This window comes from Lonchura striata, chromosome 6 (genome assembly GCF_050655825.1).
Source record: "Lonchura striata isolate lonStrDom1 chromosome 6, ASM5065582v1, whole genome shotgun sequence".
In the NCBI taxonomy this organism is placed as follows: Eukaryota; Metazoa; Chordata; class Aves; order Passeriformes; family Estrildidae; genus Lonchura; species Lonchura striata.
The window spans coordinates 37,959,581-37,984,676 of record NC_140708.1 but is presented as its reverse complement, the minus strand read 5'-3'; the positions used below and the strand labels follow the sequence as shown (position 1 = coordinate 37,984,676).

At 45.8% G+C, this 25,096-nt stretch overlaps 1 protein-coding gene across 3 annotated transcripts in view; it reads left to right on the top strand.

Moving 5' to 3' along the window:
• The window catches only part of CTBP2 (C-terminal binding protein 2), a 289,398-nt gene that overhangs the window by 135,115 nt on the left and 129,187 nt on the right, over positions 1 to 25,096 (top strand). Inside the window, exon 1 of one of the 3 annotated variants that reach the window (XM_077784739.2) lies at positions 21,389 to 21,476. The exons of 1 other annotated variant lie outside the window; for it this stretch is intronic. The gene's annotated coding sequence lies outside the window, so the exon portion shown is untranslated. Of the gene's footprint in view, positions 1 to 21,388; positions 21,612 to 25,096 lie in introns of those variants that run through there. One more of the 3 variants, XM_085582952.1, reaches the window with a different exon arrangement.

Genomic DNA, 25,096 nt, shown 5'->3' with positions numbered 1-25,096 from the left:
CAGATGTGGACACTGAAGGAGGTGTGAGACCACTCTAAGGAGGAACAAGTCAGTACAGATCATATAAACAGGAGTGGAAAGAGGAAGAAAGAGGCCCAATCCATCCTTTGGACTTTTCCCATGTAAATTTATCTTATCCCTTTAACACACCTTATCCCCTTGACAGACCAAGGCAAGTTAATTCCACAATTTAAGTAGATTTTATGTGGGTGAAAAAAAAAAAAAAAAAAAAAAAAGGAGTTCCTGCTATTTGCTTTAACTGCTCAGAAGTTTCATGTGGCAAACACTTATTCTTAAATTGAGTGCTACATAATCGCTCCCATTACACCTCCTCCATGCCACTCAGGCTGTTACAGGTCTTTATCATATTTCTCCTTCAATCATCTCGTTTTCCACGCTGAGGGGGATTCAGGGGAACTACACACGATATTCAAGAGGTGAACACACATGAATTTATCTAGTGCATAATGATGTAGTCTGGTTTAGTGGTATTTTGCTGCAGTTGTGATGGTGGAAGGATACAGATGGGTCAGAGCTCATGGGCAGATGTAGCACCTTTTATTGCACCAACTATGCAGCTGGAGAAATTAAATGAGTTTTCAGGCACACATGCCTATAGATTCTAGTTGGCTTTTTGGCTGCCTAGGAGCTTTGACTGATGTTTCTTCAAACTATCAGCAGTGGCTCTCAGATCTCTTTTCTAAGTGGTGAGAGCTGAAGAGGAGCTCATCAGTGAGTACACAGAGACAAAGCTGGGGGCTTCCCTTTGAGCTTTACAGAATTGAATTCGATCTGCTGTTTTACCACAGAGTCCTTTGGCACCATGGGACCCTCTGCAGCTCTCTGATGGCTTTGCCTTTGCTTTTTGAACCATTTTGTAACATCATTTCATTATTCCTCTGTTTTTTGGGAGGAAATTTGTAAAAGAAGGTGAATAAAACAGAGGGAAATATTCTGGTTTTCTTCTGCAGTCAGGCACAGGTATTGATGGGCTCAATAGCTATTCAGAATGAACAATCTCTCCAACATAAGAGTTTTACTGAGGCATCGTTGGCCCTTTAAAATCCTGGTTCTTACAGACTTTTTTCCTGCTGGGTCCCGATCATTACCATTTCCAGCAGTGCAGCTGTCAATTTGGGCTTACCTCGCTTCCAGGATCCCAGTTGGGAAAGCCTTGTTAAACTCTCGCATTGCAAAGCAATCAAACATGTTTGTTTGATTGTTTGTTTGTTTGTGATGATTTATGCTGTGATTAGGCTTTTGATATTACACTGGTTGGGGTAAGGTACAAGCAAGCTCTTGAAACAGTGCCAGCACTAAGTCAATATTTCATTAAGACTTATTTATGAGAGAGCTGATGAAGGACTAGAGTGAGGTCTCTACATGTTTCACATTCATCTATTTGGGTAAGGCAGCTGATTATTTAAAATCTGTTTAGATACTTGGTGTAGTTGTAACTGATACAATTCCTAATGTGAGAACAGTCATAATGATAAAAAGTGTCTTTTATGAACAAAATTTAATCTGCCTCCCTATAAAAATTAAAAGTGATTGTAAATATGTGAGAGTAAAGACACTTCTGTTGCTGTGTCTGTGTGGCTGTACAGAAAAGTCTGAAAGAAGAGCCTGGGCATTATTGAGACCAGTCTGGGCTGCCTGTGGCAGGATTTATTGATAATATTTTTGCAAGGGCATATATTTCCTCCCTGGATTTTCCCTCTACTCAATCTCTTTGCTATTACACACAGCTAATCCACACTGTGGGACACTCACTTGCCAAGGCTCCTCTGTGCCTCCCACTCAGCCCAGGCACCAGAAGAGTTTTTCTCCACCTCAGTTGCACCGTTAAGATGCCCTGTGAGGGACAAGCACACAAGTCACTTGTTGGCCAGCTGAGGAAACAGCCACACAATGAACTCCTCAGCCAGTGCCCACTGACAGGGAAGGCTTGAACAGCACAGAAAGCCTCGTGTCAAAGTGAGGGAATGAAGTGAAATGTTACTCCAGCCCTGACAAACAGTTGGCACCGGTGCCGCCAGGGAAGATTAATGCCTCCCCTCTCCTTACCTGCACCAACATGATGTTCTCTGACACTCCGATCTAATTGTAGGAGCTGAGGTGTAGGAAGTGTCACCCTCGCTTAAAATGTTATCAGGTAACGGGTCTGTGATGATGTGGAGACAAGCAGGAGGTTAACAGATAGGTCTTTATCTCCTGCATGAGGAAGGAGGGCTGCGTGTCTGCCGCGCCGATAGCGATCGCTGCGGGATGCGCTTTCCTGTGCTGCCAGGGAAATTATACACCGAGGTCAACACACTCAATGAGATGCTGCCAAAATATGTATTTCCTTTCTGCAGACCTTTTTTGAAGAAAGGTCTCATGCTGGAGACTGTAATTAATAAAGGAAATATTTATACAGTGTCACAGAATTTACCAGTCACTCTATAAACATAGATGATCCATGATCCCTGTCCCAAAGCACTTACGGGCTAAAAAAGGCAAGAGACATGGAGCAGTTTAGATGGGGGAGGGAGCAGGGATTATTAATGGTGAGAAGAAAAAGGATGGGTTAGAGGGAAAGCTTTGGGAGAAGGGAAAGCTTCATCTTGGAAATCCTGATGGTTGTAAGGCCAGGATGGAAGGTTGAAGTTGAAGATTGAGGCAAAAAAGTTTCTGCTGGCAATGCTGGTGGAGTGACTGGTGAGAAAACTGCAGAGGGGCTCAACAGCAGATGTGGAGTAAAGGCCCTTCAGGATGTGGGCTGTCATTGCCTCAGCAAAAAGGATGAGCAGAGGGCTGGAGCTCCTGGTGAGCTGGGAAAGCTGCTGGAGCAAGGAGAGCACAGGCAAAGGTGGAGAGCCAGCGATGGAGAAGGGAAAAAAAGCATTTCAGAAAACACTGAATGAATGTGTGGTGCAGCCAGGAGAAGTAGGAGCACACCGCTGCAGAGAGGAGGGGAAGTGAGATAAAGGAAAGGAAGTTCGGGCAGCAAGAGTTAAGAACTTTGCCATTGATTCTGGGGACAAAGGAGGAAAATAAATGATAGAGAAGTGAGTGGGATTAGGGGAAGTGCTCAAAGATAAGTGTGGCAAGAAGGTAGAAAGCAAAATACAAAGGTAAGCAGGCAGCACAGGGGAAGAATTAATCAGGGTCAGGCAACTGGAGGGGACGGTTAAGAAATCAAGGAGCTTGTCACTTTTCTCCTCTGGTGGGAAAAAAAAATAGAATTTAAGTTGACTTTCAAATACCTGGGCAATAAAAGTGAGGCATTGCAAGTGCCCCCAGCTTGTAGGTGCTTGATTCAGCCCCACTTGTGCATTGGCTGGGGGCAGCACTGGGGTGGGGTTGCAGTGGGTGCTGTGAGAAGCGATGCTGCAGCTCTGCTATGCTTGGTGAAATCAGTCCTCATCCGAAAACCACCGAGTGCAGGCAATTCAAATATTCAGTAATTTCCAATATTCCCTTGGAAAGATAAAGTCTATGTATGCCTGGGTTTTGAAGTAGTAAAATGCCACAGTATTTTTAGTCTTTGTTTGATCAAAGGAAAATGAACCAGATAGACAAGTGAAAAATTACCCAGGAGCTGAAGTCACCAGTGATGTCTTTTATTGCACTATCATACAAATAGGAAGGATGTTCTTTTCATCTGACATAATGAAAAATGTATACCCTTTTCAAACTCACTGGTATTCATTCTGAAGTTAGCCCTCCCAAAAAAAAAAAAAAAAAAAAAACCCTTGACGTTACCTAGAACTTGACAAGTTCTGATTAATTTAATAGGAAAAAATCTCTTGATATCAAATACCAGCTACTGTTCAGGAGAAGGTGAAGGGAATATGAATTTTATTTTAAACTCATCTATTACGTACAAGTAATAATAAAGAGCAACTTTCATACTTTTCTCGTGCTAATATTTTTTGTTCATATTAGATTAATCAAGACAAATATTCTCAGAAGAGTTAGGGATGGTTCATCCCAGAGGAGTTACAGCTCCGAGCATTATCCAGTCAGGTAGGCAAAATAAGGTTTTTATACAAGGTGAAAAATGTGTTCTGCTCCAAAATTCCAGTGCTTTTCCATCACAAAGGTGTCAGCCAGTGCTGGGACCATGTTGTGCAAAGTATATGGGGCACTTTAGGAAAACATTGCTAAAAGTCCAGTTTGGGACAAGAAATGAAATGGTGGTGAGGGGGTGTGACCCACAGTTAAGTGACGTTCCCAAGGTCACAGGGGAAGTCTAGGGCAGAAACCAACCCTGAAATCCGATCTCTTGGGTCCCATCCAGTTCCTTAACCAGAAAACACTCTTACCACATCCTGTGCAAGCAAAGTCAAGGCAGCTGTAGCAGCCCCTGCTGAGGTAACAGCAGCTGTGCCTCTCCTTTGGGGTCTGACTCCACACTTTTTAAAGCTGATGGAGAAAGTCCTGCTGAATTGAAGGGCCAACAGTCAGGTGAGGTGAGGTGCTCTCATGCTGGTTATGTCTTTCATTGGATTTTGCACAATGTCAGTGAAAATGCACTCCCAGCACACAGCCCTTTGTGGGCTTGAACCAGTGGTGGCCACGTCCAGCTCAGGTTTGAAGCCTCACCTTTGCACCAGATCAATGCACCTTCCACGAGGAGAAGGACTTGCTTTCACTCCAGATTTTATGGCAGCTCATAAAGGCTGCATTTGAGCTGCTGTTTATCATAAAGCAGGTTAGCAGTTAGTGAAATTCTGAGCTGAAACTGGGATGCAAAAGAAGATCCTTCCCAAAATATACTTCAGGAATATATGACTGCAACCACCAAGTATTCCCAAATAAATGGGACAGTTCCTGGCTGTGCCACTGGGTGGTTTGTGATGGAAGTGCAGCCAGAGAGATCTTGGAGAAACTCTTCTGGCTCTTGGAGCACTTCTGTGTGCTTGAATGACTGCTCTTCTGCTGTTTTGTAAGACTAAAAGGTCTGTCTGTTGAAGCTTCTTTTGTCAGAAGAGTCTTATTCCATGCTTTTCCTTCCCTTATCCACCAGAATGAGAGAAGTGACAGGAGAGCTTTCAAGGAATTACACTGCACAAACCTTTCCTGTCCACAGGCAGTTTTACCAGCAGATCCTTATTCCAGCCTCTGGGGTGAAAGTTTCCTGCAGGTAGTTGCAGAAACATAATATTTATGTATTTCAAAGACAAAAGATATTTTTATTTTCTATCAGTTTTCATGTAAAATCATAATCCCCACCACTTTGCAGGATCCTTGTCATAAAAGACTTCTGGGATGGATTAAACTCCTTGGCACCTCCTCAGTCATTAATCAATCTCAACAGGCATTTATTGCTTTGTTCACTACAGCACAGGAGAGATTATCCCTTAAATATACTTGACTCTTTTGGTACCATTAAATTACACCAAAAAGAGCCCCAACACATACACAATTATTTTGAACTACTTCTCCAGTGAGGAGCAATTGATCTTTGAGAGTCTCTTCCTCTTCTTGTTATGCTGATTAATAGTCTTGGAGTTAGTCCCTGGGAGGAAAACATTTCCAAAAATAGATGACAGTTTCCATCTTCATATTTTAATTCCTCAAGGGCCCTTTGCATCCACAACGAAGCCTGGAGGAATATTCCCATTTCTCCCCATCTTTTTTAACCTTCTCACCTCCATGATGGAGCCACCGAGGTCCCAGTGCAGGGGATGGAAATGGGAATTCTTGATGCCACTTAGGGCCACCCCGTGTGTGCCTGTGTCCCACGACAGGCTGTCAATGTCCTCTGGGGATGCACCATGGCAGGGAGTGCCTCAGAACTCAGTGGGAGAGCCCTGTGCTTCCTGAGCAGCTCTTCTCCAGTGCTGAGGGAAGAGGAGCATCACCTGAGGGAATCCAGAGCTTCCCTCTGGCTGCCCTGGAAGGTCTGGGACCCTGGCAGGGGTCAGGAACCCCCTGGACAGAGCCCCCAGAGACACTGGCTGTGATCTCTGTCCATGGAAAAGAGTTTTCAATCTTACAGAATGAATTACCAGCTCTGAGTGTTTGATGTAAGTAATAATTAAGTGTGGCATGGGTGCAAAAGTAAAATTTTAGGATTCTAGATGAGGGGTCCAAAGGGGACAAGATGGAGGAAATTGGGTGTGCCTTGTCCTTTTTCTCCTTCTTCATGCCCTCCATGTCTCACTGTGGTGTTGGCATTTTTCTGTTGGTTCAGGCTGGGGACACACTGTCCAACGTAGGTGACAGATATTGGCACGTTCTTGTAAATGCAGCCCAGGGAGTTTCTGGTATTTAATGTTTGTCACATCCCACTGAGGGCAGAGCCCCACACGCTGCCCTGCAGGACAGAGCTGGGCAGGGCAGCAGAACATGTGAGAGATCAACAGAATAAACAACCTGGAAACCAGCACAGACCAATTATGGCTTCTGCTTTGGCAATGGGGCAGAAAGACAGAGACTTTCTACAATCTGGGAATCATCAATACCTCAGATTCCAACAGTCACCCTCACCTACAGAGGTGGAAATTCCTGTGTACATACTGACAGAAATCCTGGGAAGGGGAGAGGGTGGATGGTAAACAGGGGGAGGACAGTGCCACGAGTGCAGCACGTGGCCTGGGGAGCCCACCTTCCCACCTTCCTGCTGGTGACAGGCTGATGCATTTTCCTGCTTTTCAACACCAGCCTCATGGCTGATGGTGCATTTATAGCTGCTCTCGTGGCGAGCACATGAGCCTGCAGTCATTTGGAGATGCCATCATGGCACTCTTACCCTTGGAAATGTTTTTCATGCTATCCCATCCAAACACAAATAGCCAGAGGGAGGAGGTCATTGTAAACCTCAGACCCCTCCCATCAAGTTGGACTGGATGATCTTAGGGGGCTTTTCCAGTCTAAAGGATTCCATGATTCTGTGGAACACCAGGAGAGGAGTGGGGCTCTGTGCCTGGGCTCAGGGCTCTCATCCCGGTGCTGGAGCTCCACATGGTTTCCCTTTAAAGGAATAACATGGGGTTGGTTTGCAAACAAAATAATGATCTTTTCTAACTTTTCAGGAAATGATTTTTAATATAGGTTATTGAAGCGAGGGGAAAACAATTTAATTGTGAGAGCTGCTGTGAACCATATTTAACCCCCGATGTACTAAAAAGAGGGTTTTCAGATAAGTTATGGTTTTTAATCTAAGTTAAACCATTATGTACATAAGCACTATGTTTTTACTATTCTAATAACTGCCAGCTTGGACTTACCAATTCTTTTTTTATCATCTTTTTTGTCTTCCAAGACAGACTGCTACATTTGAGCTTTAAGAAATATTTTATGCTTTATTTGTCTTCATTTCTTTTCTACAGTGTGTGGTGTGATATTGAATCTTTAACTCTGGGCATGATTTCCCTCAGCATATGTGTAAGTTACTGGCTTTTCTGAGAGATTTGAAATGGCTGGATAAAATTCCTGCTTTTAAGAAGTGCATGCAAGTGGTCACATCTCGTCTGTCCTGGATGGCATCCAGTGATCTGTTGTGGGTTCAACCTTCTGATTAATAATTTACATATACTTTACTAGCACTTGAAATGAAGTTTCTTTCCTGCAATGATTAATTACCAAATGAACAGTATTGAAAACATATTACTCTCATCATTCATTTGGAGAGATAATCTTGGTAAAACATGTAATTAATTATGTGACAGCCACATAGAGAGTTTAGGATTTACACTGATTTTCTGCCCTTTGAATAACAGTCCTTAGGTTGCAACAAAATCCTCTACAATTGCAATTGTGTATATGAAATTAATATATTTTTTAAAAAGGACATTTCAAGAAAGGAAACTTGACTTTTAAGTTCTTCTGTACATAAACATTGCATCATTGTGCTCCTTCCCTGTACTTCATTTACCCGTCGTGCCTTTCCTGCCAAGCCCCAGCGAAGCTTTACAACCTGAATTAATTAATCCAAGTTTCCCAACATCCCTGGCCATAGGTCAGGTCACTGTGCCCTGCTGCAGCAGAGCCAGCTCGGGCACAATTGGGTTAAGACAAGGAGGGAAAGGGCAAAGACAAGAGCCCTGGAGATCTTTGCAGCTTCACCCCACTCCCAGCCAGGGCATCCTGCAAGGGTATATTAATAACTCCTGTTTATTCTCATGTCCTTTGTTATTAAAAAATACATCAGAACCTCTCTTTCCCAGCAAACAATAATCCACAGTCTGTAATTTTAGCAGAACTTCTTTTTTTAAGCATTTCATCTACCTTTCCAGAGAAATGAACATTTCTTCCCACTCTAACCACTGATCTGACCACTTTTCAAGTGCACTTCAAGGGATAACCATGGTGCTTAGTTCCTGTCCCACTGCAGCACCAGCAGCAACTGGCATGGCCCAATAAATGATAAAAATATCTGATATCACTTCTGAGCCCTCCTCTGTGGGATTTTGGGCCCACTTCCACCTCCAAGATCCCACCCCTCCCTGCAGTTCTGTCTTATCAGTGGTAGGTAGACTGTTTTTCCTTGGGATGAAATTTCACCTGCTTCAGTTCTCTCCCAAACACATTTTAAGTATTCTTAGTCCCCAAAAGATCTCAGACTTTTTTATAATCTACGTCTTTCAGTGTCCTTCAAGAATGTTATTGTAGCCAGTGATGGTTTGTTTTGAGTTGAAAGGGTCCTGCAAGCAAGACAGGATAATGGGACAGAAGAATTGGTGCTGCCTAAAAAGATTGCTGCCCACACAGGGATTTATATCTGGGACATGATCAGTAAAAAATTCTATGATGACAAAAATACTCTGTTTGGGACTAAACCCATAAACTTCTAGAGTCCTCAGGAGGCTGGAGCCCAGGGACACAACCCAGGGGAAGAGAAGTCAGCACTGCAGTCCTGTCTCTACTCTGTGAGTCAAACAGGCTTTGTCCTGCACAGCCTTTTTCCACCCTGAGGCAGCTGATGACAACAGTTTCCACCAACACAGCCCTGTCCTGGCAGACTCCCTGTCTCTTGCTGGCAGATAAAGATTACAATGGCATCTGGGCGGAGGCCTGGCTGAGGAAACACTTCCCACAGCATCCCTGGGGATGTTCCCTGGAGCCCTGGCAGGGATGCCTGCAGTGCCAGGGCCGGTGCTCCTGCAGTGCCAGGGACTGGGCTGGTGCTCCTGCAGTGCCAGGGGCGGTGCTCCTGCAGTGCCAGGGCCGGTGCTCCTGCTGGGATGGGCAGCGAGCACAGCAGCTCCCCTGGGGACAGGGGGGTGACCCCAGGGGCAGAGGGGGACTCCAAGGACAGGTAGGGACTCCAGGGACAGGGGAGTGACCCCAGGGAGAGGTGGGGACTCCAGGGAGAGGTGGGTGATTCCAGAGGCAGGTGGGTGACCCCAGAGGCAGGGGGGGACTCCAGGGACAGGTGAGTGACCCCAGGGACAGATGAGTGACCCCAGGGCACGGGAGTGACCCCAGGGACAGATGAGTGACCCTAGGGACAGATGAGTGACCCCAGGGACAGGGGGGTGACCCCAGGGAGAGGTGGGGACTCCAGGGAGAGGTGGGTGATTCCAGAGGCAGGTGGGTGACCCCAGGGGCAGGGGGAGAGTCCAGGGGCAGGTGGGTGACTCCTCAGATAGGTGGGTGACCCCAAGGGCAGGGGGGTGACCCCAGAGGCAGGTGTTGGTTCCAGGGCTCTGCCACCAAACCAGCTGGCACAGGAGCACCGAGGGAACTGTGTCTGCTTGCTGCCATTTATAGCTGGAAAAACAGAGATGCTGTGCTGGAATTTGAAATGTAGGGAATTCTTAGAACTTTGGGTCTGTAAGTCAAAGCTTAGAATTAAACACAGGATTTGATCGAAGAACTTGGAAAAGGTTTTTAAACTTAGGTGCTGGAAGCGAGAATGTGGATTTACAGTTTAAAGCAGAAACATGTTAAGAAGAGGAAAGTTTAGGGTTTTAGAGTTTAAGATGTTGAAAAAATAAGAGCAGTTTTAAAGATAAACAAGAAGTTTAGAATGTAGTACTGTAGATTTGTGCATTATAACATGATTGGTTAAGAAAGCATATACTGTAATATGAGTCCATTAGATGAAATATTTAAGGATTGGGTTAAAAACATAAATATCTTTGTCAATTGTGTTTTATTAGTCAAGAAATCCTTAAAAGGTTTTGTAATTAGAGGCCTTGTGACCTTTTGAATTATGTAGTGAAGATATAAGTCGAACTCCTCTTTTTACTTATGTAGAAGATAAAAAAAAATTATATTATTTAAAGTAATTTAGAAGACCTTTTAATTTATTTTTTAATTAATTAAATTTAATTTTTTTAAATTTTCTTTATTTTTATCTGTTTTTAATTTATTTAAATTTTTTTCATAATTCCTCACAATGCTGAAAGAGTGCAAGGTCATGCCCAGCCATGGAGTACTTGCTCCTGCTTCACGCTGAGCACTTTTTCCAAACCCACCAGTCCTTAAGTGTGGGAGCAGCCCCATGGAAATCAGCAGGATTATTCCTGTCCTTACAGCTGAAGCACACAGAAGTGCTTTGCTGGCCTGCAGCCAGGAGACTCCGAGCTGTGGGACCTGGGGAGGAAATGCTGAGCCCCATTCCAGCATCCCCAGGGGCTGCTCCCCAGCCCTGAGCCCCAGCAGTGCCTTTCTCAGGCTTCTCTGCCTCACTGTCCTGCAAAGGTTTGGGAAATGCCTACCTGGAGGATCCACAGGACCCTGTGGTGCCTCCCCCCAGAATCCAAAATCCTGTCCTGGGCAGGTGAGTGCCACCCCACACTGAAACTCTCCACGCACTGCTTGTCAGTCCCGCTGTCACATATGCTCACAGTGCACTGTAGTCACATTTTTCCCTCCCTGACCCTCAACATCTCAATTTTCTGTCTGCCTTTGAAATCTTGGCTAATTAGGAGGCTACATGTTCCCTGTGAGACTGGCCTTTTATGCAGAATTTGTAATTAGACTGACTGTGCAGTGCTCTATTAATTGCAAGAATTGTGATTTTTAGATTAATGAGTTAATTGCTAATATCTGCATACGACATTCCCTCAAGATGTATTACATTACAGTAAATAAACCTTGTGCCTGGAATGGCAGGCATTAAAGGAAACTGCCGTGATTAGTTTGAATACTTTAGATAGCTAAAATAATATTTACTCTAAACACAATGTGTGTAAAACTGGATTTTAAAGCTCTTTTTTTCCCCCCCAGCCTCCCTCATTAGATAACATTTATATTTGATAGCTGGCAGCCAGGATGCTGCTCTTCCCACAGAGATCCTCCAGCCCTGCCCAGCTCCACCTGGGCTCTCCCTCCAGCCCTCCCTCTGCACTTACACTGTGAAACTCCTTTGGACTTCATCCCAAATGCTGCACCTTGTCCTTGCTGCCATCCCTATGCACATCCCCAGCACACAGGAGGCAGGGAAAAGCTGAAGCTGCAGAAGTTGCAACAGCATGGGGGGAATTATCCATATTTAAACTCCCAAGCTGCTCCTGCTTAACTGTTGTAGCAAAATCCCATTGGAAATGTAACAGCCAGAGCTAGCCAAGACCTTGGTAACAGCTGAGTGATTTTCATCAGACAAGTAGCTGTTTGCTGAAAAGTGTAATTTTGGGACAGCTGAAACTATTTGCAAATTCATCATGATTTCAGGAAATAGCCTCCTGTAGAATAAAAGCCCCAAATGAAAAAGTTTCCCAGTTTCCCAGTTTGATATTTTCTAGATTAAGTGCTTCTTTTTGTTTTGCAAATGAAATTTGATTTAGATATTTATCTAAATTAGATAAAAACCTGCAGAGGATGAATGCCAATGTTGGTTTGCACGACACAATCCCTTTGGGCTTGGCTCTGAGTAGTTCTTTCCTTTTTGTACTTTCTGTTTATTTGCTTAAACAAAACCTAGGCCCTACCCAAAACCATTTCCCAGGATTTTAGTTTAGGCTGAGCTATTCACAGGAGTTATTCCCATACTTGCTACTGCACAGCAATAAAGGCAGGATGAGTTAATTCCAGTAATGAGCAACTGCTTAGCTCAGGATCCATACCCAATAGACTTCTCAGAGGCACAGAGAAAAGTTTATCTGGAAATCACATTGCATTTGTGTTTTATAAAACTCCTGTTTGCTCACACTGCTGAGAGCCACGGCAGCTCAGGGGCATTGCTGCTGCTCCCCAGCTTCTCAGTGAGAACCCCTCCACTCTCAGCCCCTGTAGCTTTAGGAGCTTGACTTTTCAATGAGATGCTTCATTACATGAACTAAAATTTCCTTAGAAAACAGCATTAATGGCAGTTGAAAAATCCTCTTCACTTGTCAAAGTATTTCAGATTTTTTGAGCCTGGCTAGTGAAGACTTCTGCTTGCTTTCCCAAGGGGAGCAGCTGTCCCTGTTGCTACAAAATGTGTGCTTTGGAGAGAGGACAGCATGGAATTCTGGTTTGGGAGATGTGCCTGTACTGCTGCACCTCCCAGGGCCCTGCATGGTGGTGCTGGAAGCACTCACCAGAACCTTGGGGCTGCAAAGGGGTTGAGCAGAGCTCATACAGGGAAGCAGGGGGAAAAGAAAGATGTGTTCCAGACAAGGGAAGATCCCAAACCAGAACAGTCTATACACATAGTTAGTACCTGCAATATATTGCATTATATTATATTATATTATATTATATTATATTATATTATATTATATTATATTATATTATATTATATTATTACTATATTATATTAGCAGTCACCATGGAATACGTAGTGCTTCTCAGAACAGGATCAGAAACTTCTCATCCTGGAATCTCCCCCAAACCATGGGAGAAGGTGTTATGTACTAAAAGGCAGCAGAAAATTGGCTGCATTATGGGCATTTCAAAAAGATGCTGGAACAAACAGGAGCATCCATCCTGTCTCTCTGCCTTGGAGATTTTTTTTCTGACCACAGATCCTGGGAATTGAAGTTTCCTGGGGATTTAATGGCAAAGATTGAAGACATCTTAGAGGTCTTTTCAAACTTTAATCATTGTCTGATTTCTCTGGCTGCCGTGTTCTGAAGTTTATTCAGGAAACAGGAATGTAAGAGACCAGATCTTCTGTGCCTTTTATCTTTCTCTTTAAAGAATTGAATTCCTACAGCTTGTTTACTGCCAAGTAAGAAGTGAAAGTGCTTACTTAGAAACTAAGGACTGGTCTTCACCACAAAAGTCTGTTGCTTTGATAACATTGCTGTTAAAGCAGCAAAAATCCTCCTGGGGACACAATTCAGTTGCTAAAAGGAATGCAGACACCAGTGCAGCTTCTTTCAGTTTGGGAAGAAGAATAGGCAAGATGGTACAGGATGTTTACACCAGTGTAATTATATGAAAATAGGACTTCCAATATACAACTGCTTCAGTTTAAAAACCCCAAAATTCTCTCTGTAGCAGTCAGTGCTGTGACAGTGGCTGCTTTCAGGTGGATTGTCCTTTAATTCAACACACACAACAGCTGGGACTGCTCTGTGATTCTGTGGTTCTGAATTAACCTGGTGATGAGCAGCTTTTGGCAGGGCTGGCTGAGATGTGGCTACAGGGCTTTGTTTCCCCATAGGAAACCCTTCAGCCCAAATGCAGAATTGGAAGGGTGAGTGCAGGTAGCTTTGCTGGGTGTGCGTGGGCAGAATCACTCCCAAACACCCAACTGACCTCTGGGACGATGTTCCTTTTTGAAATTCCCAGCCAGATCCGGTGCCAGTCTCATGTGGTGGGGGTGCCCTACACGGAGCCTGTGCTGGGTGGCCCTGGGTTGTTTGGGTGGCAGTGGAGGGCACAAGGCTCACCCAGCTCAGTCCCCTCTGTACTTGTGCACCAACACTGCCTTATCTGCATTTCCCTCGCTCGCTCCCGAGCTGACACCACGCTTGCTACATCTCTGGTGACCACAGAGATTTAAGACACAATTGTACTATCAATGAAATGCAACTTATGCCTTCCAGGCACTGAAATCCTTGGAGGGCCTCGTGCAGGGCTGCACTGCTTCAGTTTTATGCCTGGAAGTTCCTAATTAGCATAGGAGACTGCAGGCTCTGCTGAGGAGGATGCTGGCTGGGAAGCAGCTTCTCCTGCCCTGCCCAGGGACTCTGCACTTCATCTCTGCTCCCCAGGTACCTCTCTGACTCACCAGCCTGCAGGTGCTTTGGGACTGGGATGATCTTCCCAAGGACAGCCAGCACAGGAGGACAAGGTCAGAGCTGCTGGCTGCTGCCTTGCCCCAGCCCTTGTCTCTAACAGGATTGCACTAGATGCCCCAGGGCAAATTCTGAGAGACAGAAATATCCCTTCCAGCTCCCAACAGCATGAACCCAGAGACTGTGCCTAGATGGCCCTGTGCAGTAACCCCTGATGGACCTGTATGCAAGATTATTTCAGCCCCACGAGCTGGTTTGGCTCCCCAGCATTTTGGGTGCACTATTTCATTTTGCACCACGAGAAAAGATGCTCAGATATAAAAGCTGATATGTAATGATGATTTGATAGATTCTCGTGCTATAAGAATTCATCCTCGTTCCCTATTCCCTCTCCCACACCCTTGAGGGTTTCAGACATCTGTCATACCCCCTTTGGCCAGCTCTTTTGCAGACAGATCTCAGATATGCCCCAGGCGTGACTGTAATTCAAACAGTGAGTGACAGAGAGAATAAGGCTCTGTGAGTCTGGGCTGAGGAACACAAGCCCATATTCCATTCCAAGCACCAGCAATGCCCATGCAGGAGCATTCCCAGTGTTTGGAATGCCCAGTCCACCTTTTCATTTTGTAACCAGACTCTGTCACTATTAAAATGTTAAATCTCCCCATAACTAATTTACAAAACAATACCAGCTATAGAATTAGAGGCTGGGTGCTGTAGAGTTTTCCATTAAGATATTACAGGATGTTGGAAATAGAGGCCATTGAAACAAGCTGGAGTTTATGGAAGGTAAAGGTTGAGGAAGTCCATGATAAGGGAGAGGGAGCAGGAAGTGTTTTTATCTGATAACTATTTGTTTAGAAACACCTGGCACATACATCAAATTAGGGCATCCAAATGCCCTTCAAACTTTAAACCAGACAGATTGATTCCAGCACCTTTCATTAAACTTTCCTGGAAAGATTAAACATCAGCCCTGTGTTCTATCAGCAGAACAATTCTGCTCATGCAGCGATGACATTAAGATGTTTTATGAAAGGGGTGTACAAATGTGCATGCACTCTGTGAGGCTTTTCTCCAGACTTGTAAGAATATAAACCAAAGAAAATGGGAATAAAAATACAGCAACAGTTCTGCATAATGGTTTCACACACATGCAGGGGTAAAAAAACCCCACAACAGGATTATGAAAAGAGAATTTTATTGTATGTTGGCATCCTTTCACTCATGTTTGCAAAGGGAAATGGATTTGAGAATTTCCCACCGATTTGAATTCAGTGGCTGTAGTAGGACAGAAGTAATATGAATTTCCTCGTTCTAATCATCGATTCAATTCAAGAGTTCTCAGCATGGAACCCTTTTCCTTTCTCAATGGGAATAAATTTTCCAAGAAGGGATAACACCAACATATTACATAAAACATCACCCAGCCCCTAAATTTGTGCGACTTTGTGGAAATCACTCAAAATCTATATTTAATTTGATGTGAGGAAAAGTACGATGCCGAGCCCAGATTACAACACAACTGCTACTATTACGATCAATGTACTGCTGAACTAAATTGTTTTATATATTGTATTAGGAGATCCCAGGTGTTTTGCTGGTCTTACAGCCCACTTGTTGCTGCAGTTGAAGCTAGGAAAGGATTAATAAATTCTGATATGATGTGTGGGTACCCCATTTCCTGCCAACCTATGCTTGTCTCCCCACACCACCACATCCCTGTATTTAAAGGAGAAATATGAGCTCCACCAGAGCCTTTTCTCCCCCAGCTCCTGCAGAATGCAGTGTCATGGTTCTGTCACCTCCCCTGCCCGGGGCACGGGCACAGTAATACATTAACAGGAGGTCATAGCCTGACAAAAACTCTTCAGGCAGCATAACCAGTGCTGCCACAAAGCCAGCCCTGCTCCTTCCTCCCACCGCAGCCTCTCCTGGCGTCAGCACCTGTCCCACGAGGCTGAAGGCAGAACCAGCCTGGGCAACAGATCCAACTGAAAATAAGCTGCTTTTTTTTTGTTTTGTTTTAAATTTTTTTTTCACCTCCCACTTCTTTACCAGGATTAGTGTTCAGCTGGATCTGTTCCCTGATCCACTTCACCTTGCAGCTGCACAAATGCTGGTGCTGGCAGCAGGAGGAGGCAGGGAGGGCTGGGAGCGCGTGGCCGGGGCCCAGAGGAGCCAACTGCTCCTGGAGGCCCTTGCAGCAGCAGCTGAGCACAAATGGCTATTTATTTTTTAAATTTTTTTAGTGGGCTAGGTTTTCTTTGAAAATGAGGGAGAGCTGGGAGAGTTTCTGCCCAGCCTCCAGATAACTCACATTTTCCCAAGCAGGAACTCAAAGTCCAGCGTGACCCTGCAGCAGGACATCACCAGGGATGTGCAAGTCCTGCTCCTGGAGACAGAGGGTGGGAAGGGCAGGACCAAGGAAGATTTGGGGTCTCAGGACCCTCATGGAGCACACTGACCACTCCCAGCAGTGTGGGATCACAGATGGGGATTCCAACATCTCAAGCAGCAAGGCAGCAAGAGTACAAATGGGGGTCATCTCCTGTAAGGAATCCACTTGAGATACTCCCATGGAGTACTGAGAACTCTTATTCCTGGCAACTTCCATGCTGAAACCTGCCTTGGTGGTTTCTCTTTCATGATCACAAGCAAGATTCACCGTGCTTTTAAAGCAGAAAGAAAAAAAAAGATAACTGCATCTACCCTTCTTTCTCTGGGCTCCCACCAAGAGCTTGTGACATGAATGAGTTCTTTTCACTTGCATTAAGTTACTCTTATGGTATGAAACTCCATGTCTGGGTTGAAAACCTTTTAAATGTGTAACAAATAGTGTTGCAGTAATTAAATTCTAAAAACTGATCCTAAAATGGAGGGGGAAGCTGCTGATCTAAGATGATACACTGCCTTTAAGAGCAATTTTTTTCTACCGGTGCAATCCCTCACACTGGATGACATCCTTACAGTAAATAATATAAAAAGTGATGTGAACCATCCTCCTAATGAATTTGCTTTCACAAGCCTGATACCAAATGTTGGAATTTTGGCTCACCACTAGAAGTAATTGTTCTTGATGGTGCTTATACACTCGTGTCAGTCTGGTGTGAGATTAAAACTATAAGAAAAACAATGCTTCTTCTAAATTCTCAGCTCCAGAACAGTTTACCAAATATGTTTTGGAACAAATCCATCTCTGGTTTGCATCAATCACAGGAGTAAAATGAAGGATGTGCTTCTTTCAATCTATTTTCAAGTCAAAATAGGGTGCTGATATTAAAAGTGGAGTATGTGAGAAAATAAACCAGTCAATTTCTCCATTTATCCAAATTTACACTCACAAAAGCCTTTAAGGAAAATGCCTTACTGTATTCATATTCCTGCTTACTGGAATTGTATTACAGGCAGATGAACCAAACTCTTGACTTACATTTCTAGAAAACAAGTGTTTCCTGCCAGCCATTTGTAAAAAAACCATGAGCAGCTTCTCAATTATTGTAATGATTATCCATTATAACCTAGCCAGTGTATCTGCTCCAAACCAGTTACATTTTAAAAACTGGTAAAAAAATCAATTATTGTAATGATTATCCTTTATAACCTAGCCAGTGTATCTGCTCCAAACCAGTTACCTTTTTAAAAACTGGTAAAAAATAAATGGGGTATTGATGCTGGTGCTGGATACTCAGTGTTCCTCACATCCAAATCTCATTTCTAACGATCAAATGCGGCTCAGAGGGATCGAGGCAGGATTTGTGTCTGCCTGTTCCTGCCTAGCACCGAGTAACTAAGTTGCACAAACACTTGGAGCAGTAAAATAACTGGTCTATTCTAGTCAACAGATACTCTAAATCTGCAGGGAGAGAGATGCTGGCACTGAAATTTATGCACTGAGAGTCATCCAGCTGAAGTCACCGCGACTCCTCGCGCTACATAAAAGCGACGCAGCAGCATCATCTTTGCAGGATCAAGGCCCACATTTGCATCTGCAAATCAACCCTTTTATGAAAAGCAGGCTGTAAATTTTATTTATTATTATTATTTTTTTTAGTTCCTCGAGGCGTAGCAGTGCAGCAGGAGGTGCTGCTCCCAGGCTGACGTGTCGGTGAAGTGTAGAGGCAAAGTGTGATTTGCTCCCGGTTGGTGGAGCCTCGTGTGATGGGTGCTCAGCTGCTCAGAGCCAGCATGTGGGTCAGGAAACAATATCCCAACATCACCACTCCCCTGAATCCCCTGCTCAGGGAAAACAAGTTATTCACGAGAGAAGCATGTCATCCTTTACTAAAAATAATTACAAATTCATCAAATAGAACCAGCGCAGACACAGGGGCTGCAAACTTTCTGTTATGTTTTAGTGATAAAGCTGCAACACTGGGCGAGCAGCATTATTGCAGCAAGGGAGGTGAGCCCTGGCTGGCAGGGAACAGGGGCATCGTGTAAATCCTGCACCCCAAACACCCAGTTCTCATACTGGAGGGAATTGTAGGGAGTGCATTTTTAAAAATTCATTTGATTTCACAAAAAATTATGCTGGAAGAGCTCGGTCCCTAATTGTTACCAGGAACTTTTCAGTACAGCTACTGATAAATTAAAATAAATGGAACAGAGGAACAGCTTGGATTTGCTTTGCAGGCATCCCTCAGCAGGACTGGTTTTCTCCCAGCAGGGACTATCAGCACAGCCATCCCCAGTGAGTCCATAAGCTTGGGTGCCTCAGAGAGGTGTGGAACCTTTCTTTTCAGTAACTGCCTGAAACATCGGGCTAGAAGTTGGGTAAAATCTAGAAACAACCTGCAGGAAAGAGGCCAGGAGAGAGGTCTGGTCTGTGCCTGCACACAGCAGAACAATCCTTCTCTTGGGCTTTTAATTCTTCTACTTGTCACAAAACTGCTGCTCCCAAATTCTGGGAAGCCAAAACACCCGATTCTGAGCACACGCTAAATTTTACACAAACCAGTGAGGCGCTGGAGGAACTGAAGCTCCTTCAAGGTTGGACAGCAGCTGAATGGAAGTTTTAAAAGCTGCAATTTGAAGTTAAACCCCCGTCGTTCCAGGCCTCCCACTGAACCCACTGTGTATCTTCTTTCCGAGCATCTCATTACAAAGGCTATTTCACACTTGATGAATGTTCGATCGCAATCCAAATAGTTTGAAGAAAAATCCACATGCCTGAGGATTGCCCCCTGCTAAACTCGAAGATGTGTAGCTTCAGAGCTTTCTCCTTTACAACCTGTAACCTAATTGCTCTGGTAATGAAATAATTATTTGTGTCTTTGGCCTCAACTTATGTCACTGCTTTTGTTTACATCATGAACTCAGGGTTATTTATGGGAAGCAATTGCTGTGTTCCTACCCGGCACCCCCACACACTGTGTGTAGAATGTTTAACAAAGCAAATTGGGTAAAGCAAAGTGAGAGCAGCGTTGTGGTGTAAAAAAATCCCCACTGCAATGCCAGGAGCAAGGCCTTGGTCAGTGCAAATCCCTTCATCCACTGCGCCCCACGTGCAAAGGAGCTGCCCACAATATTTTGACAGTTAGCAGTGCTGCCCATGAAGGAAATCCAAGAAGTCCCAGTAATATGGAAATTGTGATTTTCATGTTGAGGTTTCCTCCAGGCAAGCAGAGTTTTCCCTTTAGAGGGACTTTTGCCAAAGGGAAAAGTGCAGAATCAGATGCATCTTTCAGCTGAAAGCTGCTGAATCTTGCTAAAATCTGCGTTGAGGTGCCTGGCTGTAACCACATCGTGCAGAGCCTGGGCATCACGGGGTGGCCACAGCTGTGGCCATCTCTGCACTGACACCACGGGGAATCCTGGCTCCAGCTTCTGTGGGACAGCGGCAGCAGCCCCGGGCAGCAGGTGCTGGGAGGACAAATGATGGACGTGGCACAAACATCCACCGAGGACGTACAACGTGCTCCGAAGAATCAAGATCTTTGGGCCCTTAAGCGCGTAATTCCACCCACAAAAACTGAAGCTCGCTTATTTATTCTGATGGACAACTGAGCTGGTTCAAGGGCTTTATTAGAGTGGAAAAGGAATGTACTGTTTCCCAGGCTGATTGAGAAGCACGGGATATATACATATATATATAATGCAGGACGCTTGATGATTATACAACAAAACGATGGGATCACCACCTGCCCACATTCTTGTGATAAGCAGATGAAGAACGTCTGTCCGAACGCTAATTCCCAAATCTACGGGGGTAACACGGAGCACAAACACAAACAGACGCGCGCCGAGCGCGCTCTCGTTCTCTCGCAGCCGGCCGAACACCGACTGGGGGACGCGGCAGCCCCTCGGCCTGCGGGATGTCAAAGCCCCGCTGCCCTTCATCCGCCGGCCTGCCGCGCCGCTCCGGCCGCGCCGCGGGGCCGGGCCGGGCCGGGCGCGCCGGGGGCCGGCGGCGGTGCCGGCGCTGCCGCGGGGCCGGGCCGGGCCGCTGAGCGCGGGTGGCCGAACAAAGGCGGCGGCGGCCGCTGCTGCTGCCGCCCTCCCCGCCCCTCCGCCCAGCGCAACAGGCGCCGCGCCCCGCGGAGCCCCTTCCCCGCCCCCGGAGCCCCGCCGAGCCCCTGCCCTGCCCCGCACGGTCCCGCTGCCGCTCCCCACCCCCGGCGCCTCCCCCGCCCCTTCCTCGCTGCGTCTGTTTGTACTTTGGCTGATCCACTAATCCCCCGAGAGAGCCTATTTGTAGTGAAGAGTATCTATAGGGGGCGAGGCTGGTCCATGTGGGTTTGTGTCATTGGTTTGTAAGGAGAGACCCCGCCTATTGCCAAAAAAAAAAAAAAAAAAAAAAAAAAAAAAAAAAAGAGAGAGAGAAAAAGAAGAAGGGAGGGAAAAAAAAAAAAAAAAAAAAAAGCGAGGCAGTGAGAGGAGAGCCTCTACCTCTCCTCGCTCTCCGCTCACCCAGCGTGGCGAGGGGGAGCGGCTGCTCCGCCCAACGCCGCCCGGGCACTTTCTGGCTTAAAAAAAAACCCACAAAACACAAAAAAAAAACCAACCAAAAAAAAAAAAAAAAACCCAAACAAAAAAGGGGAAAAAAAAGCAGGAAAAAAAAGAGGAAGAAGGAAGGGGGGGGGGGGAAGAGCGGCCCTCCCCCCCAAGTTGCAATTAGCATCCTCTCCACTGCTGCTGCGGGGCTCCGGTGCCCCCGTCCGCTCCCGGCGCGGCGGCGGGCGGAGCAGGAGAGCGGGGAAAAGGGGGGGTGGGGGGGAAGGATTAAGTTTTTTTTTTTTTTTTTTGTGCGGTGTGCGAGCGGGTGGCGTTTTTAAGGTGGATCTCCGGCAAGCAGAGCCCGGCGGTGGATGCGGGAAGGGATGCGGCGGTGAAGAGCGGCGCGGGGCTGGCGGCGGCCGGGAGCAGGTAAGGGAGCGGCGGCGGCTGCGCTTCCCGGCGAGAAGGACAAGGGAAAAGCGAGGACATCTTTGCTTTAGTCAACCTCACCGGCGAGGGGGACAGAGGAGGAGGAAAAAAAAAAAAAAAACCGAGGAGGGGAGGGTAGGTGGAAATGTGATGGTGGAGGGAGGCGGCCGCGCAAGTTGCGCGGGTGGGCGCGGAGCGGCGGGTGAAGTGGGAAATCTTTTGTTGTGCCGGGCCCCGCATTGTTTACTTAGTGCCGAGAGCCGCCGACAACATCTGCCGGGGGATTAACGGGGCGGCGGCGGCAGGAAAGTTTGGGCAAGGGGGGAACCCCGCGGTGCGGCGCGGCCGATGCTCCGGGGGACGCGGAGCAGCCGCCGTCTTGCGCTGCCTTTATAATTTATATTTTTTTCTGGGGGGGGGGTGGAATAGTGTATTTAGTTATTGCCTTTTTTCTTTTTTAATCGTAATTTTAGGTAGATTATGGGGGGGAAATTGTTTCCTTTTTTTTATTTTCTTTTTTTTTTTTTTAATTATTTTATTACTGCTGAATAACCGCGCTCGCCGCTCAGTCACTTAGCAACTCTCCACGCTCCCAAGCCGCGGAGGTGCGCGGTGTCCGCGGGGCCGCGCCTCGCTCCTTCCCTCCCACCTCGTACCCCTCCGGCAGAACTCAGAATAATTTCCCCACTATTTATTCATTACGTGTATTCCCCCCCACCCCCCGATTTGACCATTTTAAACCCTACCCTGATATCACCAGAATGGAAAATCAGAGGGGGTGCGTGGATTTAGGCGCTGAGATTGTTCTTTTCACACCACTCCGCCCCACGATTAAAAAAAAACCCAACATTTCCCCCCCAAACTTGCAGGACTTGCTGAGGGGGAAAGAATAGCCTTTTGTCCTGCCGAGGGACGTGCCCCCAAGGTAAATCCTGGCTGGAGCTCAGCGCCTGGTACTTTGCCGGGTCCCAGGGCTCTGGCTGTGCTGGGGAGGAGGAAAGTAGGAGATGGAGATCTCAAAGTAGTAGAAGTAATTTCTTCTTTCAGCTGCACTCCTGCGCTGCCTTTGAATTGCCTGCAATGAATGTACGTAGCTCTAATTGAAGTACTTTAATCATTCACACTTGATTAAGTATACCGTGACCAGAGGAGAGGAATCCACGCGGCGCCCGGGAACGGGAGGGATGGGATGACATTTTAATCCTGTGTTTTAGAAAACATGAGTGGGGCAGGAAAAGAAGCGGTGACGGTTCTGTGTAACGGTCCCTTGTTTCCATACAGATGGTGCCTTTCCTTCGGGATGAAATCGCAGTTATTGCCGATATTTGGGGGGGGGGAGGAAGAAAAGGCACGTACTTCTAGGTTTGTTTAAGCAGAGTGAGGAAAATAATGATAGACGAGATGCCTGGTGACAAAATGCTTTTGTTCCTGTTTCCATCAGTGCGTAAGGGCGCCGACCTGCTTTAGCATTCTTTAAAGGTCTGTCTTTACCAAGGAAAATTGAAGATGGTCTCATTATAGGAGAGTGTGTTTGGAATACTATGAGGTATTTATGAATTCAGAGGTGATTGTTGGATCTCAGACATTTCAATTACGCATCCTCTAGTAAAAAAAAAAAAAAAATTATTTGTAGCGATGTGTTCTGTAATCTGTTACTTCCATAAAGCTGATTTGTGCTCGAGCTCCGGAGCTGGCTGAGGGAATGGGTCCGTCCACGGGGCTCGAATCTTAAACAAGGATTTCTGTTCTTTGCCTCACAAAACTTTCTGCTGCAGGGGCAGCCTGAAGTTCCCATAAAAGCGACTCTTTGGGAAACGTCAGCTATCGTCAGTATTTTCTGGAAAATCTGGCGTTGTGAATGCAGGGTGGTATTTTTAGAAAGGAGCTTTTTATTTTTGGAGGCGTTTGTGAAACCCACCTGTTAGCCATTAGGGGGGACAGAGGTTGGCTTTCATCGTTAGCAAACCCTGCGCATCTGGGGGCTGAGGGCTGTTCCTCACTTGATCCAAGCTCTCTCCAGTCATGGGCAATCAAAATATCTTTCCTTTTCAAAGTTACAACCAAGTGTTTCTGAAGCTGAACAGAAAATAAGGTGGTTCAGTCAGAGTGGTGGCACTCTCCTGTGTTCAGGAACACGGATTGCAGGAGCGTTTCACTCTTCCTTTCTCTCCTAGAATTTCAGAGTGAGATGCTTCCCTGGTCCAGGGTTGTATGGCCAATTTTATAGTGTACAAATCATAGATGATGTTTTCTTGCTGTCAGCTTTCTATCTTTTTAAGGTAGTTTTCCAGCCCATGTGGATCTGGGGGTTTGGCTGGCAGGGTGGCTCCAGAGCTCGATGCCCCCTGGAGCTGGCAGCTCCCTCTCCTCCCTCCTCTCCTCCGAGGGCAAAGTTGTGCCCTTTTTCCACTCCTGCTTTTCCCAGATGGAAAGCACTCAAAGGAATTTCCCCACGGCAAGAACTGCAGCACAAACTGTCATCTTTAACACTGGCACTTCAGTACACAGATTTGTCACTGGGGTCTGGTGATAATATTCCTTGTATCAGAAAAAAAACATCAGCCTCAGAGGGGGCTGAGGTCTCAGGCATGAGCTGGGAGTAACATACTGGTGCCTTTGGCCAGAAAAGTTGATTTATCCATCAGGCTGGCTGCAGTTCAAATAAAACTTCTTCAGTTCAGCTGACTCTGGCAAGAATGAAATATACTAGTAAAAAAAAAAAACTCTGAATCTGGGTTTGCCCAACCATTCGGAAAAGGTAGGTTAATTTTCCCTGGATGTTTTGGGTTGTTTATTAGCTGTGGAATTGAAAGAGGCTTCGTGTTTAAAGCAGAAGAAGTTGAAAAGCTGCTCAGAACACAGCACTGGCAATTGGCAAGTGTTTTGTTAGGATGTGGTGGATGATGCTGTCTCATAAAACCTGATGGGTGTCACATTTACTCCTTACATAGATCTGGTGAGTGTTCCTGGCTTTGCTTTGTATTTTGGTTGTAGTAAGTTAAAGAAGTAAGGAGTGGAGCTTCTGGTGGACAGCTCTTCAATTTGGGCTGATGACTTACACGTTAAACTGTTTTTTTTTTCAGATCCTTCTGTCCAGCTGTAAGGGTATTTAGATTATGGACTCTGAAAGGAGAAATGATCAGGGCTCACAAGTGAATTAAAGACCATGTGTGGGAGGTGCAAGGTGATTTTTGGGGTCCACTCTTGCAGGGAGCACTGAAACTTTGGAGGGGAGGTTTTGGCAAGTCTCTGCTGGTTTTGCTCTCGTTACTGGGATAACACAATTGTTTTAGGCAGGAGTTGGTGTTTTCTCTATTGCTGTTTGTGGTGCTGGAAGATATAACTTCCAATGCAGTTTGTCACACCCAGTATGAGGTTGGAATTCTAGAATGCAGTTTGTCATGGTCAGATATGCCTGGGCCACCTATCCTTCCTCATGCCATGTTCCCATAGTTGGGTTTTTGCCTCCTTCTCCTTTGCCAAAGGAAACAAGATAAGATTTAGCTGAAAGAATGAAAAATGTCATGGCCATCCTCTGCAGCAACAAGGTCTTGGAAACCAAATCTTCTCATTGTACCACCCACATATTTTCTCCTTCTGCTGTGCCCCATCGTGGTGAG